We start from the raw sequence: 20,709 nt of genomic DNA, 5'->3' as shown, positions 1-20,709 counted from the left end.
TCACCTTTGTTTATTACTTCTATAATATTTCTCTTTAAGTAAGGTACTTGGACTTCTAGTAACTTAATAAAAGTAATTTTATTGAAATGAATCAAGTTATGAGCGATGGAAATTCACTTCATGCAATTTGTGAAGGATAATTATATGATGTAATTATTGACCATCTTATTGTATAATTTTAAAATTCACAGTGCTTAACCTGTCTGCAAAATTTAAATAGTTCTCTAATCTAGTGGATTTTATACGCTGGTTTATAATTTTTAGTTTATTTTTGTGGAAAATCTTCCGTTCGCGTTCAGAGATTTCGAGTTCCACATTTTGATCAGCAAATAAATTCGTGATCAGATAAGGACCAACGTAGTGATCATCTAGTTTGGATTTGCATGGTTCCTTTGGCAGACACACGTAATCACCCATAAAGTAACTATGTCTTAGATTTTTTATCATGATAATATTTATACCTTAATTCATTTTGTTTTATATTTTCTCTAGCATTAGCTTGTGCTTCATAGATTTTGAAGATTAGCTAGTCAAAATTCCCATTGAATGTTATTTTTACCGCTCATGTTTTGAATTCGGACGGAATTTTAGCCTCTTCCTCGCAGAAGATCTTGTGAGGAGAAAAATGTCTAGCTAAATGTACTGTGGTGTTATGCGAAAACATTGCAAACTTGAGCCACCTGTCCCAACTATAATCTTTACAATAATGTCTCGCTTATCTTAAACACAAGAATTGTTTAATATTGAAACAAATCTAGTTTCAGGAGAGTTTGCCTGGCCGTCTTTACCAGAAATTCTAATTCTCCTAGGGGGCGACACATTACCTTCTGACTTAGTGATGGCATCCTTTTTAATTTCTCCGGCACTCACTTACTCTACCACAGGATAAACTGACAAATCATACGTTGCATCAAATTTTCAATACAGAGGTTCCCCATTTCCCGATTCTATATCACCCAGAATCGTCCCACCTGCAGGTTCTTGTACTTAATTTCTGGAATGCTGTGCCTCAATGCCTCAGCATCAAGCGCGCTGCTCGGGTTAGTGTCATGCAGTTTGATAACACTGTCCCTACAGAGGACCCTAATATTTCCTTTTTTAATATTTCTTAGGCCTGCTGTCTCTGCGAGGTGTAAATATATTGCTAAGGGCAGTACCTTGTTGTAGAATAGACACCCCTGTTATTCGACATACCTGAGCTTATTTCCTAGGGTGTACTGATATTACTATTAACAGCACCCTGTTATAGGGGAAAGATGTCTTCATAAAAAGCATTTTTTAATAACGGTGACTCTGAGATTTCTTTAGCGGTCTCGTAACCCTTCACAGACAGAATAATTTCCCTCACTGTTAAAGATGTTGTCTTCAGTTGATTTCATGTTAATTTTATCTGGGGGATAGGATTCAAAGTTAGAAATAAAAAGAAAAAAATGTTATTAAATAGGGAGATTTCTAAAATAATAGTCATCGTCTGTTTTTACTTCCGATTCCAAATCTAAAGGTGGTACGGCACAATCAATTGCAAGTACTTCTGACAGCATTGTGCGAAAATGCGTCTGCGTTTATTTTTCCGGTCTTACAATTTACGGTATATTTGTATTCATCTAGTCGCCATCTCCACCTATTTAACTTAGAATCCGGGTTCTTCATGTTATGCAAACAACAGAGATGCGTGTAATCTGTTACTAATGTGAATTTTCTTCTGTGAAGATGAGATCGGAAATGTTCTACTGCAAATAAAATAGCTAAAAGTTTCTTCTCTACGGTTGCATAGCGAGTCTCAACATCATTTAATGTTCGAGAGGCGTATGTTACTGGTAAGTCTTGCCCAATCTCACCTTGACTCAATATTGCACCTAAGTCATAATTTAAGGCATCTTTGGTTATTAGAAAGGGTTTACTAAAATCGGGGTACTGAAGGATGGGTTCCGTAATAATTAAATCTCGAAATTTGTTAAAGCTTTTTGTTGGGCAGCTCCTGAATTATATTTTATCCCTAACTTGGTATTTAGGGGTTTAGCTATTTTTGTGAAGTTGGGTGTGAAGCGTCTGTGATAACCGATTAAACCGAGAAATTTATTAATATTGCTGTGCGTTTTATGGCGGGGGAAATTTTTGACCGCATCTATTTTTTAGGTTGCTTGAATAACACCGTATTGGGTTATACTGGAATGGAAGCTTCTAATATGTCCCCTAAGGGTTTACATTTTTCTTACACCTTCTCTGTTCCTTTACACACCCTCTACACACTTACTTCGTGGTGGAAGGGGGATCTACAGTTTAAGGTGGGTTCCGAACCACCGTATTGGGTTATGACATGCCCCAAATATGTAATCTTCTGCCAAAGGAAGTTACATTTATCTGGCTGAAGAGTTTACCGGTTACTTTGCAACATTCCGAAGAGTTTTTTCAAATTGATAGCATGTTCTACCTAGAAACTCGAATATACTACAATGTTGTCTATATAAACGAAAAATTCCATTCCTTAAAGCCCAGATAAAACTTGATCCAACATTCTCTGAACAGTTGCGGGGGCATGATCAAGTATATCGGTTATGTTCGGAAGGCGGTAAGTATAGCTAATTGTTTTTTTTTCATTTTAGAAGCAATAGTTAATGACTATGCGCGTTTTAATTCTTTCTTGGGAGTCAGGTTTCTTAGGGACGATCCCAAGGGGAGAGTTATAAAGGGAGTTAGACGGCATTATGACATCGTTGGCGAGCATTTCGGTTACGTTATTTCGTACATCTTGTTTTAGAATATGAGGTTGATGCTACTGTTTGACATTTATAATTTTCTCATCTGTAGTAATAATTTTATGTTTAATTGCACTTGTGCAAGTGAGTTTATCGTCAGGTAGTTTCAATTGATAAGGAAATTGATTTATTATTTCAAACATACTAATACGTTCTTCCTCATTTAAATCTTCTACATTCAAAGCTTTTACAATTTTGCACATTCGCTGAGTGTGTGCAACTTGTTTTTCGGAATGAGATTCTTTATGATTAATGCTTTCTTCACGTGAGAAAACGAAATGATAACCCTTCAGCTGAACAGGTGCTAATGTTAATTCGCTAGTTTCGAGGGTCGAATTTAAAACAAATACTTGTATTTTCCCATTTTTAGTAATATAGTTACTAAAGCTTTTCCTGTATAGACACCGGGTCCGGCCTACATTTTTTTCAATTATCCCATTTGGAAATTTGTTTTTATAATAGGCAATGCAGAAAGTTTTTTGGTCCTAGGAAGTGAACTTACAGTCCTGTGTTTTTTTAAGGGTATTGTATTTTCATTAAAACTTCGTTATCCAGAATTGGGTTCAAAGTTTGAGCTTGCTTCCTGAGATTATAAAAACGAATATTAAAAAAATGGTTCTATTATAAAATAGTAAATAATACATAAAATGAAATACCATTATTCGTTGAATGTGTTTTTATTTTAATATTTATTTATTCCTATAACAAAAATATTCAATTTGGAGTTCTTTTGTTGCCTATTATCTTACTGCAAGGTAATTCGTATTCATTTATGAGAAATTTTCTCAAATAAGCAACCCATTTTTTAAGTGAACATTAACTTCAGGAATCTTATGTATCAGTTGTTTTTAAAACTTAAAATATTTTTTTCATGTTAACCTGAAATTCATACTTTCTGGTTCCAAATTCAAAATTTATGTTAAAAATTCGACTTTCTGAATCAAAAATGAAATATTATGTTAAAATTCAAGCCTTTTGGAGAATATTTGTCCGTTTAGCTTGTAAATTTAACATTTTGGATAAATATATTTTTCCTTTCTGACTTAAAAATCCTTTGTGGTTAAAAATTTAATTCGCTTATTAAAAATTACATTATTTGCTTAAAATTACAATCATTTAGTGTAGACAATAGAAATTCTTTCTGAAAAATTCATTTTTTCCCTTCAAAATTTAACATTTTAGATATAACTTGGTTTGTATATCACCTAAAAAATCTCCCTTAGTTAATCATCTAACTTATTTGTAGAAAATTTTTCCTTGAGTAGAAAATTTATCATGTTACGAGAAAAATTATTTGTTGTTGTAGCTCCCGCAGACCTCTTGCAATCATATTTTTTATGGCGACCAAAAATGTTAATTATTTAAACAATTTCTATCAACAAATGCGCCTTTTGACCATTTTTTTCATTAATATGCTTGATTTTTTGCGGAATTAATTCTAAACATCTTGCAAAATATTCTATGCTATCGTATTTTTGATAATGACAGAAAATGATAATTGTTTAAACGATTTTCGTAAACAAATACACATTTAGACCATTTTTTCATGAATAGGTTTATTTTTTTTTTTTTTTTGAATTAATGCGAAATATATTGAAAAAGAATCCTTGCTGTTATTACATAAAACAATTTAAACTTCAAATCAATGAATCCATGTTTCTGTGAACCCCACATTCATTCCGAAAAAAATTAAACCTATGCGTGGAAAAACTATTCAAAATGTGTATTTTTTAATGAAGGTCGTTTAAATGATTATCATTTTTTGTCACTATTGAAAATATAATGGCATAGATTCTTTTTCAAGATGTTTCGAAATAATTCCGCAAAAAAGCACGCCTATTAATTAAAACAAATGGTCAAAATGTGCATTTTTCATTAAAATTCTTTAAATAATTAACATTTTTTGGTCAATATTAAAAATATGATAGCAAGGAGTCTTAGGAAAAACATTTTATGTTGATTCCGCAAAAAAATTAAGCCTTCTCATAAAAAAATTGTCAAAATGTGCATTTGTTTTTGAAAATTGTTTAAATAATTGTCAATAATAAGCTATACTTAACTTATTGTACGCGCACATCATTATTTGAGATAATATGTTACTCTAACCCACTAATAAATTATTTTTAGTTAGTTTTACATTGATTTATGAATTTTTTAAATGAATTTCAAAGTCTTAGAAGAAATGGTATCATGAAGAAGTTTAGCAACAAAAAGTTGTAAGTATGTTGTGAACTAACAAATTTTCGTTAAGTCAAAATGAAAATTACACAGTCAAATGTTTCACCTGAATTCCGTACGGTTATTTTTAAGAAAGGATATTCAAAACCCGTTAAGAATGTCAAACGAAAAACAGCAGGCCGAAAGTTCCCCTTGGAAACTTATTTGCTTCAAAATTTAATTATTTTGTTCAATATTTGTTTTTTTTTAAATTTATTTCTTAAACTCCAAATGTGATAATTTCATTTTTTCTGTAAAATGTCTCTTCTTTAGTTTAAAATCAACTATTCAGGAAGAAATTAAGGCTTTTTATGAAAAATGAACTCTTGTTTAAATTTAAATTGTTTCCATCGAAAATTTATATTTCGCTGTTTTAAAAATTCATCTGTTCGAATGAAAATGTATTACTTTGGTTAAAAATTGAACTATTTTGCAAAACAAATGTTGTAGTAAAAAATTTATTTTTTTGTTGAAAATTCATCTGTTTAGTTAAGAATTCATTTCTTAAACTAAAAATTTACATATTATGTTTTCGTAAGAAATTTGGTCTTTCTTAGTTTAAAATTAAAATATTTGATTAGAAAAGAATTTATCTTTTTTTTAATTTTTATTGTAGAATAAAAGTTTAAATATGCAGCTAAATTTTTTTTTTAATTAAATATTCACAATTTCATTAAAAATTTCATTTCTTTGGTTAAAAATGTTTATATTTCGGTGCGAATTTGCTTCTTGTTTTGCGTAGAAAATAATTCTTTTTGGGTTTAAAATTTAACTATTTGATGAAATTTAGTTATTGTTTTGTGAAAGTAGGGTATTTTTTCAATAGTATTTTTGTGGAGAATTTTTCGGCTTATTTGAAGATTGGAATATAGGCTAAGTTTCCTCAACCAATTCTCGATAAAAATTTTCGAAGAACAAGTATAAAAATCTCAAAAATAAATATAAAAATCCTTAGACTGTTTAATCAACGAAAAATACAATAAACTAAATTGAGAATTCTAGAAATGATAAAATTGCCTAAAATAAAAAAATTTCCAAAAAAATATATAAAATTAAAGATTATAATTCTAACAGAAATTCTATTAATTTTTTTTTGTATTGTTCTGAACTTTGAAGCATCGAGAATTTTTAACTTTGGCAATTAAATATTTTCATTTCAAGAATAGAATATTTTTGTTGTATTATTTTCTTTCGGGAATGTCATATTTATTCAAGAAAACTTCTTGTCCACAAAAGAAATTTTCTCAAGTAATAGAATTGTTAAGAAACGCTGAATTTATATAATTATTTTATGTTCTATTTTTATTTTACAAAGTAAGAATTTTCCATTTCTGCAATTTTAAATTGTCTTTAGTTTTATAATTTTAAAAATTTTGCAATCCCCGAAACTCAAAATTTTTGAAGCATCAAATTACTCAGACTATTAAGTTCCCGATAATTTCAAATTTCCACATTTACATATATGCGTCAAAAAACACTTTTTTAAAATAAAAAATGATAATTTAAAAAATATATATATGTGTCACATTTAAAAAAAATAAATTTTGTGCTAACTATGTTGGGCAAATAAAAAAAAAAGAAAATTTAAGAAGAAATGGATGAAAAAGTAATTTTTTCTGCGGAAAAACGAGAAATTGAGATATTTTTCCAAAAAATCAGTTTGAAAAAATATATTCTTAACAAACTAAAAAAATAATGGAGTTTTAGAGATTTGAAAAAATATATTTCGAAGAAGTTTCGCGAATTGAAAAAATATGTTTAGAAGAATCTTTACAATTTTTAAAAAAATATTTAAAAGAATTTTCAATTTTTACAATTTAGAAGAATTCAAGAGAAGAAAATTAAATTTTTAAAAATATTCTTTGGAAAATTTAAAATGTTTTTTGATTTTGAAAAATCATGGAAAAGAGAATATTTTATAAGATTTCGAAATAATTAAAAATAATATTTCTTTTAGTCATGGTAGATTCTGAAAAGCTATTGAAAAAATTAAAAAATGAGATAAAATTCAAAAAGATATCAAAAATTTTTTAAAATTAAAAATTTGGAGTATTCTAAACAAAAAATTAGAAAGCTTTCCCAAAAGTTTCAAGAGAATATTAATTTGTTAAAGATTCCTAGGAAAATTTTAAACAATTTTGTTTTAAAAACTTTATTTAATTAGGATATTCAAAAATTATTTCGAAACGTTTCCAAAGAATTTTGTAATTTAAGAAAATTGTCTGAAAGATTATAAGGCAGATTTGTTAGTTTTGAAATATTTTTTGTTTTAACATTCATCATATCAGTTCAAAATTCATGTTTTTGGTTAAAAATGTAACTTTTTTTTTGTTAACTCATCTTTTTGATTAAAGAATTAACTGCCGAAGAATTGACCTTCAGAGAATATTCATGAAGATTTCGAAATATACTAAGAGATTTTTAACATTTTTTTAAAATAATCGGGAACATTTCGAGATAAGTTCTTTTAGTTTTTACAGATTTAAAAAAATCTTCAGGAGAAATTCAAATAATAAAAAGTTATACAAAACTTTTGAAATGCAAGACAAAATATAGATAGCTAAAGATGGAGAAAAAATGTAGAAGCATTAAAATGATTTTGAAGTATTCAAGCGAATTAAAATATTTTAAGATTCCTAGAAAAATTTCTAATTAATTTTTTGAATTGATTTTATGACAATATTCGAAAAGGTTTCAAAACATTTTAGAAATATTAATTCAACTCAAAAAAAAAGAAAATAACCGGAATATTTTAAGACTATTTTCTTGCTTGTTGAGACATTTCCCTAGAAAATGTTCAAATTATTTTACAAGATATTTAGGAGTTTTGAAAACATTTAATAAATAATTTAAAATTTGAAAAGATTTTAATGTTTTTAAAAAAACACTCCAGTAGAATTTAAAGAATTAATATTTAGGAAATTTTTATTTTTAAAAATATTATCTCGTAGTGATACTAGAAAGTTGTGGGTTTTCCGAAATTTTTAACTCTTCATCCCGAAATTCGGGATGAGAAGTCAAATATTTATTATTAAATTGGCTAATCGCTCCGAATTGTTTGTAAAACTAATCCATCATCTTTTCCAATTTCCTTCATTTTTTGGGACGATTTGATGCAGTATTTTTCAAATATCATTGTATTTGTTCAAATTGAATTATTTTTACTGTTTTCTTAATGTTTTCAAAATATTAATTGAAACAGAAAGGTTATCTCACAGTAGAGATAAATAGAAATAATCAGATAATTCTGTTGGAAGTAGGTCGAGGCATTAAAAATGGCAGAGCCAGAGATTAGTAAACAAAATTTTTTTAAATCTATAATTCTGATCAGTCTTTTTTAATTCAAAAGCAGAAAACTGATTTCTGGATGAAAAAAAAATATTTAGGAATCTAAATAATAATTTTAAAAAGATTTTAGAAATTTAATATGTGAAAAATAGGAAAGTTTTATAAAACGAAAGGGGTATTATATGCCTGAGTCTATTGGCACAATATAAAGGTCATATTGTGAAATTCCAAACGTGAAATAGCCTGTCTTCATTTTAAAGACATTGCTTTCTCACAGTTTGAATAAAGTTGAGAAAAATTAGAGTTTTTTACAATCTTGAAATTATAGTGGACCAACATAAAATATAAATTAATTATGCATATTCAGGCTTCTCATCTGCAAATTTATAACAAAGAATGTTATTTTAATTTTATAGAATTTTTCTTTAAGGCAATGTGATGAGTGGGTCACGTGACCAGATTCCTATCTTACCGTCACTTTTTTTATTTCCCAACTTACTTTCACACACAGCCAAACATCGAGTTGAAAATTTGGGATACTAAACAATTTTGTATGTGAGAAAGAATAAAAGAAAAGTGGGTCTGGTCCTAAAATTTTATAATTTTGAAAAAAGATTATTTTTGTAAATATATTTTTTGGCTTTTTTTCATAATTATTAGAATTTAGGACCGGATCCACCTTTATTAGTGTTTCTAATTTATTATCCCTAATTTTCAATTTGAAATGGCGCTTTGTGTGAAAATAGTTCGGGAAATAAAAAAAGTGGCGGTAAGGTAGGTATCAGGTCACGTGACCCACTCGTCTCAGGGGCTTAAGTGAAGGGTGCTTTAGGGTCCCTCCAAAACAAAATTGGCAAAATATAATTAATTGCTAGTCAAATTATGAAGATTTGATTAGGGAAAATTAGGCCACTAAAGATTAGTGAAAAATTAATGACACGATTATTCGAGATAGCTCCCAACTCAATAGCGGAAAGCAACTTATTGCTTGATAAATATTCATAACTTTGATTTGCGACTTTATATTATAATTAAAAAAGGTAAATTAAAATAAAGAACATAAAACGGGAAAAGTTTGATTAAACTACGTGATGGTGTTACATTTTCGACTCTATTGACACAATAAGAATGTCATATCTTGACATTGTAAACGTGATTTATCTGATGTATCTTGTCCCAATTTCAAAAATCTATCTTTTTGAACACAGTTAAGAAAAATGAGAATTTATTTTCCAAAGATTTTTATTTTTGACTGTTCAAATTTTGTTAATTTTGTATTTTTCTAGGTTTTCATAGAAAATTGCAGTTATTTAAGTATCGTCGATTTTTAAAATGTATATGACTACTAAATTTGTTCAAATATCATAAATATTATAACCTAAATCGAAAACTGATTTAAACTTCTGAGGAATTACAGCCATAAATTGTAACTGAAATTTTTTTTGATTTGTTTTTAAAGATGATTTTTAAAGCACCTACGGCTTTGACGATTGCATTATCATTATGAAATTCGCGCTTTGCGCTCAATGATTTTTGTCTAATTGTAAAACTTTATCAAGATAATTTGTAAATCTTGTTCAAATCTACTAATATCAACTTTTAAACTTACGGATCTTTTAAAAAAAGCTATTTTTGAACATGATCTAGCTTTTTGAACTTTTGTCTAATTAAGAAATTTCATGAAAACAGTTTCGAAATACATATACATTATATCTATTAGAAATTCAGATTAATATTTCTTAACATATTAAACAATTTTCTACCTTTTTTTGAAAATTCATCAAATTTTCAAAAGTATATAAATTTTTAAATTTTTATAGAATTTAGAAATCTCATTTGGATAATTTGCAAGTATTTTTCTTGTGTAACATACAATTTTACAAAAATTTATAAAACTCACAAACAAATTTTATTTAAATTTTAAAAAGGCTCTAACTTTTGAGTTTTTGTCTAATCGAAAAATTTAATGAAGATGGTTTCTAAATATATTTGATATCTAGTAATGGATTTAAATGAAATTTTCTAATCTATCAGAAAATATTTTTTTATATTTTTCTGAAAAATTTATTGGTATCATTTGAAAGTCTTCTGAAATTAAAAAAAAAATTTTCTTAAATTTTAAAAACGTTCTAAATTTTTTAATTGTGGGCTAATCGAAAAATTCGCCTAGAATAGTTTTGAAATATATTTCGTATCCAGTGAAAATTTTGAATGAAATTTTTGGATCTATTTGAAATTTTATTTGAATAATTGGCAACTGTTTGAAGAGATCTTAGCTGAGCATAGACAATGAATAGGAGCTTTTAATGTTCCTGTAGTGTTATAAATTATCAGAAATAAAGAGTGACTTTAGCATTTATTTTATTAATAAATAATGAAAATGTTACGAAAATTTGTTAACCAGAACTGATCTGGATTTTAAAAAATTAACGAAAATACTCATAACCAAGGGACTTTTTATTACCTTTTAAACGAAATTGATTATCATTTTACCAGATAGTTGAATTTTCAAATTACAAATAACAATAACGAAATGAGTGGAATTTTTCAAATAAAATAAGTTTTCAAGGAATTTGGCTTAACTTTCCATCAAGTGGTTGAATTTCAAACAAAAAACTAAAAAATTTAATTCCGAACTTTTCAAAGAAGAACACGTACTTTCTAACAAATTAAATAATTATCTTTAGAAAAAGTGGATTTTTCGCCGAAATACAAAAATTTCCTGTCCAATTTTTCAATTTTCTAGTCAAACATATGAATTTTCTACTAATCAGTTGTATTTTAAACTTGGATTACAATTTAGAACTAAACAGTTAATTTACAATCAAATATTTAAATTTCCAACTATAATTATGTAACTTTAACCAAAAGAAAAATTAATTTTTCACAAAGTATTGTAACTTTCAACCAAGTGATGCAATTTTATTGAACCTCAAAAAATAAATAACAAGAACAAATTAATTTTCTGAAATATATTCTAATTTTCGACCAGAAAGATCAATTTTTAACCAAGAAGATTTGAACTGCAATATAAAATAGTTATATTCAACTAAAATACTAATTTTTAACGAAGTGGTTAAATTTCTAAAGAGAAAAGATCACTTTTTAAATGAAAATATCAATTTCTAAACCAAAAATAGAACATTGACATTTGCTGTTACGAAAACTCAATTTCAATCAGAAAAACACATCTTCAACCAAATATTTAAATTTCCAGCTGAAGATATACATTTTGACTAAAATAATAAAATTTTTAAAAACAACAAAATTGATTTTTAAAAAGTACGTTTGCTTTCAAGCAAACCATAACCAAACCAAATTCATTTTAAACTAAAAAGAATTACATTTTTACCAAACTAGTTACATTTATACGAACGCAATGAATTTTTGAACAACATGCTTGAATTTTCAACTAAAAATGGTATAATTAAGTTTTCAGATAAACACAATAATTTAGAATGATAAAAAAACGATCCTTTAATCAAATATTTTAAATTGCATCAAAAACAAAAATAAGTTTGAAGCAACACAAATTTAAATACAAATATAAAATTCAACCAAAAATATTTTTTGTTAAAAAAAATCATGAGTGATGTTAAAACATTAAAAATCACGAATAAAATATTTCCTATTTCACTCTGGCTCTAGACACAAAAGTCTTCACAAAATAATTACATTTTCAATGAAAGAGATCAAGTTCAGCCTAAAAGTTCAAATTTCAACCAGAAAATTTAATTAATTTTTCATGAAAAAAAAAACATTTATTTTGCGAAAAAATGAAATAGTTTAATTTGCAATTCACAAAATTAATTTGTCAACAAAAAAAAAAATAACTTTTAAGAAAATAGAATAAAATTCACAAAACTTACGATATTACTGAATTTGAAAAGTTTCCATTGATAGAACATCCAAAAAATAAAATTGTCGACAAAAAATTCTTAAACTATAAGATTAAAAAAAAGATATTGTAACACATTTTTTTCCACAATTTAAAAGTGTTTCAAAATGTGCAACGAATATTGATTTTTCCAAAAACAACGAAGCAGTTACTTTTGCAGTTAACTAATTGAATTTTAAATGGAATAGTTTATTTTTTAACAGAAATGTGATTGTTAACTTTTCGTTGAATGTATTAAGTTACCACAGAAAAAAGCTGTAACTTTTCAGCAAAAATTAAATAGTTTATTTTTTCAACCAAGTAAATGTATGTTTAACTAAAATAATAAATCTTTAAAAATTAGTATTGAAATAAATAATTTAGTGTTGACCCCAAGATATGAATTTTGAACTGCTAAAATTTATTTTTTGCCGACAGGTAAAATTGTTAATTAAAAAAAAACAATTTTCAAATGAATAGTTTGCTTTTTATTTAAAATGACAAAATGAAGAATGCATCTTTAACATAGTACTTGGATTTTTTATAAAAAATATTAATTTTTCTTACAGGTGAATTTTTAATGTAGTAGATGAATTTTTAAACAAGACGATAAATTCTCCCAAAAAGGTTTATTTTTTAACTGAAACGTACAGCTTTCATTATTAGTTAAAATGTAATATTCAAAAAAAAAATTCAATTAAATAGTTCCGGTTTTAAACAAAAAATTAAATTTTAACTTAATGTTCTTTAACCAAAATACCGTAAATTTTTTAAATCATGGTTGAATTTTTAACTAAGTAGTTTAATTTTTAAACAAGGTAATCTTTTAGTTAGAATGATAAATCTCCAATTGTAAAAAGTGAATTTTTTAGCAAAGATTTTAATTTTTCACCAAAAAGATGAATTTTTAGAGGGGGAAGTTAATTTTCTAGTGAAAAAGTAGATTTTTTTACAAATTAGTTCAATTTTCTACCAAAAAGCTGAATTTCCAACTAAAATTATGAATATTTAACCAAAGAAAATAAAGTCTGAACAATATAGTTGAATTTCGAATTATCACCAAAATAATAAAATTTTCTACTAAAGAAGTTAATTTTCCACCAAAATAATGGGTTAAAAACTAAAAAAGGTTCATTGTTAAAATAGAAGTTAAATTTCGATTAAGAAAGACGAATTTTGAACCAAAAACGACGAATTTTTAAGATTCATTTTTTAACAAAAAGTTAAATCTGTAGCAACATATATAAAGTTTCAATCAAATAGTTGAATTTTCAACTCAAAAAGATGAAATTTTGAGCAAAAGTGGAATATTTACATTCTTAAATAAAAATGATGAATTTCAATAAAAAAGAAATGAATTTTCAAAAAAAACAAAAATAATAAAATAAATCTTTAACGAAGAAAGAATGTCTAACAACCTATAGAACAAGCATTTGATAAAAAATATTGCGATATAATGCCAAAAAAAGAAACTCTCCGCGAAACAGTTAAATATTCTAATCTCAACAAAGTATATATTTAAACAAATAGCTAAATTTAAAGAAATTTAATTTTTAACCAAAAATAATTTTTTAATCAATAAAGAAAAACATATTTGTTCAACAGGTTGTACTTAGAAGAGAAAATACGAATTTTCTGCATAATATTTTTAGTTTTAACTCGCAAATATGAAAAAGGTTTGAAGAACAATTAACTGAAAATTTTATATTTAAACGTTTTACCTTATTGTGCCGAAAAATTACCTTTTTTGGTCAGACATTATTTTTCGGATTTGAACATTCCTATTTTATTTTTGATTGATAATTTATGTGTTTTAGTTCAAAACATTGAGGAGCGATTCCTTATTTAAGTAAAAAAAAAACATTTATTTGAATGAAACATGAAATATTATGTTTAATTTTTTTCTTTCAAATTCGTTTTCTTAGGGTTGAATATTAATTTTTTAACTGTAAAAAATATTGCTTGCCCAAGATGTAATTTTGATAAAAGAAAATTTAGCTATTCCAATTTTAGTTTAAATTTTGCTCTCTGAAATTTGAAAATATGAATGTTTGGTTGAAAATTTACATGTCTTGCTGAGAATTCGACTTTCAGCCAGGAAAGTATTCCTCTCGGTTAAAAAATGATCTTTTTTGTCAAAAATGTATCACTTTTTTAAATATTGATCTATTTTGTTGAAAATTCTTTTCTCTAAATTAATATTCCCGAAAAAAAATATAAAATTGATAGCCTTGATTAAAAACGTATCTTTCACAGTAGTTTTTCAAAAATGCACTTCTTTGTTTAAAATTTAAACTCTTTAGTTAAAAGAAATGTTTTGTTGAAAAATAATTTTTCAACTGAAAATATCAAAATTTTATTTCTGGATAAAAATGAATATTTTTGGTTGAAATCTTCACTTTTCCTTCAACAGATCGAATTTCTGCTGAATTTTCTTTCACTTTTAATACTTTAAGTTCAGTTTTCTAACTGGAAATTTCACTCATTGACATGTGGATGACCTCTAATTTGAAAGATTTTTTGAAATAGAATTTAAACGTTGCTATTACTCACAAAATTTTTTCTTACATTTTCAGTATTCTCAGATAGCTCTCATTCTGATCAACCCCCGAAACCCCCGACAAACTTGGTTGACGACAAAACGGCTTTAAAGCAAGTTTTTGGTGTAACGGAAGAAGAAATGGAAGCGCACTGTGGCTCAGTTAAAGACGAAAAAACTAGGACGAAAAATATCCGAACAGCTTTTATGAAACTTTCAATTGCTCAACAATCCGAAAATCCGCACAGCTCTGATGATTTAACATATGAAAGAAAAGTTATCCAAGCAGCGCTACCATGTGCGCCGGCCTATGTAGTGGACAAGAAAGTGAACTTCATTAAGCAGGAGTAAGTTTGTTTAATGTTTCACATTCGAATTTCACACTTTATTTTGAGACCAAGGTTTTTTCTCTTTAGAGGCGCCATTTTCTCTCCTACTGTCCTTCCCATCAGTGCTCCCAATTTTGGAAATTTTTTAAACTGCGCTTGCCTCGCGCCTGGACTCCTATTTGGTTACGGTTGGTGCGCTGGCTTTTAATCGCCAGCACTGCTGGCACTACGCAAGCGCAGTTGAAACATTCCCCACATTTAGGAGCACTGCTTTCCATAAATTAACCTACACGGAGAGAAGTTAGGTAAAACCGTCACGCTAGCGGTGAGAGATTTTCTGCGCTTCGATTTGGTGTGGCATCTGCTGCAGATTCGGGGCACTGATTACCCCAAACTTATGGAGATCAGTCGCTCCTAAACATGAGTGCTATATATTCCTTAAATGCGCGAGCGCCGTGTGTGCAGAAAGACTCGACTATACCATGATCCTACAAACCATGGTCCCGCCAATACGATGCTCAGATACGTTCGACTTGGAGTGACTTGGAGTGAATCGACGCCCCCCACCATACTCACTGCATTGGCGCGAATGGAAGGGGAAGCCAACTGCCGCACTCGATCTAAGATGTCAGAAAGGTCGGGTGCCCTAAGGTGTCGAATCTGATTGGTTGACTTTTTTTCACTTGCGCCTGGCAGGCCCATGCTTTGTTGGATCATGGATTATACTGTCGGTTAAACGGTTCTGTCTGTTCAGGATAATGGCTCTCCCGAATCAGTGGAGCCGTTCAACCAAACAGAAGTGGGTCTTTTCACTGTCTGATTGGCGCGACAAGTGTACGTGTTGTGTGAGCGGCTCTGTTAAACCTCTTTTAGGGCAGAGATCCTCAGCTAGAATTGATTTGCAACCAGAAGTGATGATAAGCGCGCGATTTTCAAATTTTGTTAAAAATTCGTTTTTAGGTTATAAATAATTTTTTAAATTAAAAATTCAACTGTTTCATTTTTAGTTCAAAGTTTATCTTTTTTAGCTAAAAATTCATGTATTTGGGTAAAACCAGTGTTTTCTAGTAGAAAATGAATCTTCTTGGTGACAATATTTGGTTGAAAACTCGTTCTTTGGTTCAAAACTGGGTTTAAAATTAATATAATTTGTCCAAAGGTAATTCTTTTAGTAGAAAATTAATGTTCGTGGTTGAAAATTCATTTTGTGTGTGAAAGCTTCATTTTTTTGTAAACATTTATTTTTCTAATTGAAAATGGATTTCTGTTGTTAAAAATTTATTTCTTTTATTGAAAATTCATCTGTTTGCTGGAATTTTTTTTTAAACTAAACTTTTAACCATTTTATGTTTGATTTTAAATTTTCTTATTGAAAATTTAACTATTCGGTTAAAAATTGATATATGAGTCAGGTCAGCGAAATTCATAAAATCGCTGCGCACGTATGTCACGACTTTCGCCGCCAATTTTTTATGTGAAAGTACTGAATAAAAGAAGACAGTTCGCCAAGTTTCAGCTTATTCGGTGAAAAGGATAAGATTTGACAGCCCTTAGAAAGTTAAAATTTTGAAAAAAGCGCAATTTTCCAAAAATTCTAGAACCCTTTATTCTTATTTAACTTTGATCCACAAGGTCGCATTTTTTTCTCTATCACTCTAACTTTACATAAAAAAGTGTCCTAATGCTTTCACGCAATTGCACCATGTGTACAAAGCAATAAGTACATGCAAGTTTTCGAAAAAATGATGAAATTTCCCGAACGCTACTGTAACAGGTCCGTCCACTCAGCGCCGCCAGCAAGGCAAATTATAAAATGGAATACACTATATTTTGTTGCTTTTTTTGCTAATTTTATGCTTTAACAATTTTTTTAGCTCTTTAAACTTTGGGGAAAAGTGTGGTAGCGCTAGCAGGACGTCCAGTCAGCGCCGCCACCTACGAAAACTAACTAAAAATTATTCTAATGCGATTAACGATTAGTGGAGTTTTTTTTTCCTTTTCTTTGCTCTATGATGACATATATTACGCTTCCCAAAAACCTACCCCTAAGTCTTAAGCAACTACCCCCTGTGATCAAAAACCTTTTTAAAATGGAAAAACTACCTTCAGCAATGTATGAAAAATGCATAAAAAATAATACAACTTAGAAAACACTGTTATTTGATATTAAGAATTTTCCTCTCATTATAATATTCACAAAACTACCCTTCCACGTAAACGTATCCAACAGAATAGCATTGAATTTGCATTGCTCAAAGTGAATTTCCAATTTTTTGAACGATTTTGATTACGAGGGGAGGGTATGTATGACTTACGGGTAGTTTTTGGGATACGTATTATATATTATTGAAGAGCAAAAAAAACAATAAAAGTATATGGATCAACAGCGTTTTCTAAGTTGTATTATTTTTTATGCTTTTTTATACATATATATGTTTCGCTGCATAGATTCACGTGAAAGGGTAGTTTTTCGGAAAAGGTATGAAGAGGGGGAAATTTTGAAGTGCCATGTAATCAGCTTGGAGTTCTAAATCATTTTTGCATTGTTCAAGGTGGTTTTCCAACTTTTAAAACATTTTTGATGACGGGAGGAGGGTATATATGACTTAGGGGTAGTTTCTGGGTAACCTATTCTATATTTTTGGAGAGCAAAAAAAGAGAGAAAAAATATCGACTGACAGTGTTTTCTAAGTTGTATTATTTTTTATGCTTTTTCATACATATATATGTTCTGCTGCACATGTTCACGTGGAAGGGTAGTTTTGGGTAAATTATAAAGAGGGTGAATTTTCAAGTGTCATGTGATTAATTTGAGCACTAAATAATTTTTACATTGTTGAAGGTAGTTTTTACATTTTGAAAACGTTTTTAATCACAGGGGGTAGTTGTTAAAGACTTAGAGGTAGTTTCTTTGGAAACGTTATATATGTCATCATAGAGCAAAAAAAAGGAAAAAAAACTCCACTTATCGTTTATCGCATTATAATCATTTTTAGTGAGTTTTCGTAGGTGGCGGCGCTGAGTGGACTTCCTGCTAGCGCTGCCACCCTTATCTCCGAAGTTTAAATAGCAAAAAAAATTTTTTAGCATAAAATTAGGAAAGAAAGCAAAAAAATATGGCGTATTCCAATTTATAATTTGCCTTAGTGGTGGCGCTGAGTGGCCGCATCTGCGTTATTATATATGTTTCGTTTTTTAGGTTTGCAGTTTAAAACTTTTTTGGTTAAAAAAAGGCGAGAAATTCAATTCAAAAATTTCAGGATGTTTGAAGCAATTTGGTTGTTTGGAGAATTAGAGATAAGACTAATCTTCAGTACTTTTGTTGTGTGAGAATCAGCGGTTTAGGATATCTTATTAAAGCTGAATGCTTTTCAGATTTCCATTGTTTTTGGGACACTGTTGTCAATTGAAAAGATGCTGTGTTTAAAGTTTGTGCAGTTCAACTTACTCCGTCTTGAAAATAAATTATCTAGTAGTTTGATTTCTATCTTCTGTTGAAAGCTTAAAATTGAAAGTTCACTTTAAATTAATAAATAATTTTGTGTCCTTTTCGATGGAGCATTAATATTCTTGATTAGAAATAAAATTCTTTCGATAAAAATTCAGCTATTCCGTAAAAAATTTATTTTTTAGAAAAAAGAAATTTTTTAACTAAACCATTTTGCTGAAAATTTTTCGCTTCTTGCTTAAAAATAATTTTAATAGCTAAAAATTAACATGTTCATTTTTTGGTTGCAAATTAATTTTTTTTTAAAGGTTAACTTTTTGGTTAAAGATTCATGTATTTTGTCGAAAATTAATCTTTGTGGTTGAAAATACGTTAACTATTTGATTAACTATTTGATTAAAAATTAATGTATTTTGTCAAAGGTTTATTTTTTTACAGAAAATTAATCTAGTATTCAAAAATTCATCCCTTTCATTTAAAATTCGTCTTTTCTTGGTAGGAAATTCATCTTCTTTGCTGAGAATTTCATCTTTCCGGTTAGAAATTAAACTTTTCAGTTAAAAAATCAAAATTTTGGAAAAAAATTAATTTTGTTTGGTGAAAGATCAATCATTTTCGTTAAAAATTTATTTATGTGACTGAAGATATATTCATTTTGTTGAAAATTCGTCTTTTTGATAGAAAAATAATCTTCTTGATTGGAAATTCATCTTTATGGATAGAAATTTAATTATTGCCTTAAAAATCATTTTTACGATGGAAGGATTCATGATTTTTGTTGAAAAGTAATATTTTCGGTTGCAAATTTATAAATGTTTAAGACGCCTTGACTTTTTGGCTAGAAAATTAATCTCTTTAATTGTAATTTTATCTTTTTTTATTAGAAGTTGAACTATTTGGCTAAAAATTCAGTTTTTGTTGTAAAGATTTATAATTTTTATTAGAAATGTGACTTTTTGGGTAATAAAGTTTACTTTCTGGTTAAAAATTCATACTTTTTCTTAAAGATTTGATTCTTTTTTGTAAACAAAAATTTATCTTATTGGTTATGTTTTTTATTTTGAAATTCATATATTTTGTTAAAGAATCGTATTTTTTGGTAAATAAAATAATGTTCTCGGTTCGGTTTTTTGCTTGAAAAGTTATCTAACTTGTTTAAAAAATTTTCGGATGAAAATATTAATTCTTTTAGCTGAAAATTTAATTTTTCGTTTGAAAGCTAACTTCTTTAGTTGAAAATTCAGTTACTTTTTGGAAAATTCGTCCTTTTTGGTAAAATAAGTTTTGTTCTGAACATTTTTTCTTATTTCCTGCATGTGAGTTCGTGTCTCAATTTTACCTAGAGGATTTCTAACTTAAATTAGCAATAATTTTTTATTTTTTCACCACAACATTCTCATGTATACTTCCTCCAATGTTTGAATTTAATATCGCTTTATTTTCAGACGTAAGAAAGACATTAAAAAGCCATAAAGAAAATGGCGAATGAATCAAAGGACAATATATATGACGACTTCTGATCTTTCTTCAATATAATTATAACAGATTTTTATTATTTAACCGCACTGCAGTCCAGCATAATTAAAAAAAAAGAAATAGGTACCTAAACAGTTTTTTTTAAATGAGCACGCTCGCCTTTATATTATAACTTAACAGAGTTCTTTCTTAGGGGAGAATATGTAAATATTATGAATAATGAATCCGACGAATAATGAAATTCTCCAAAGTTTATGAGATTACCGAATTTGAAATGTATTATTAAGGTGAATCTGTTCTATTGTAATTTAATAATAATAAAGGTAAAGATAATAAGATAAATAAAAAAGAGAGAGGAGGAGATCTGGTTAGCTGTTGATCTTGTAAAATCGTAATTTGAATGCAGAATTTGTACAGATTATGCTTGAGGTTCCACTAGATTTTGAATTCTCTCCAAAAGTATTGTCACAACCCAGGTAGGGCGACCTCTATATTTGTAGCATTAGGGAGAAGAGAAGACCTCTCAATTCAAAGGGTAGTCAAAATATAACTTGGAAATTTATGGTATTGGACGCCCGAGGCCTCCGAGGGTCTATAGCAAGGGTTTTAACTTCTAAATCCTACTTTTAGGGCTTTATTTTAACCAATCAAAATTTTGGTTCCTCCTTTAAGAGCAGAACCTTTAATTTGAGAAAATCCATATAGAGTTAAAGTGACCACGTCCTATCTTTTCCTTACTTATCTTGCGATTTCTTTATTGCCCTTATTAACCCTCGAGG

Source organism: Belonocnema kinseyi, chromosome 6 (genome assembly GCF_010883055.1).
Source record: "Belonocnema kinseyi isolate 2016_QV_RU_SX_M_011 chromosome 6, B_treatae_v1, whole genome shotgun sequence".
NCBI lineage: Eukaryota > Metazoa > Arthropoda > Insecta > Hymenoptera > Cynipidae > Belonocnema > Belonocnema kinseyi.
Note: the sequence above shows the minus strand (reverse complement) of the source record.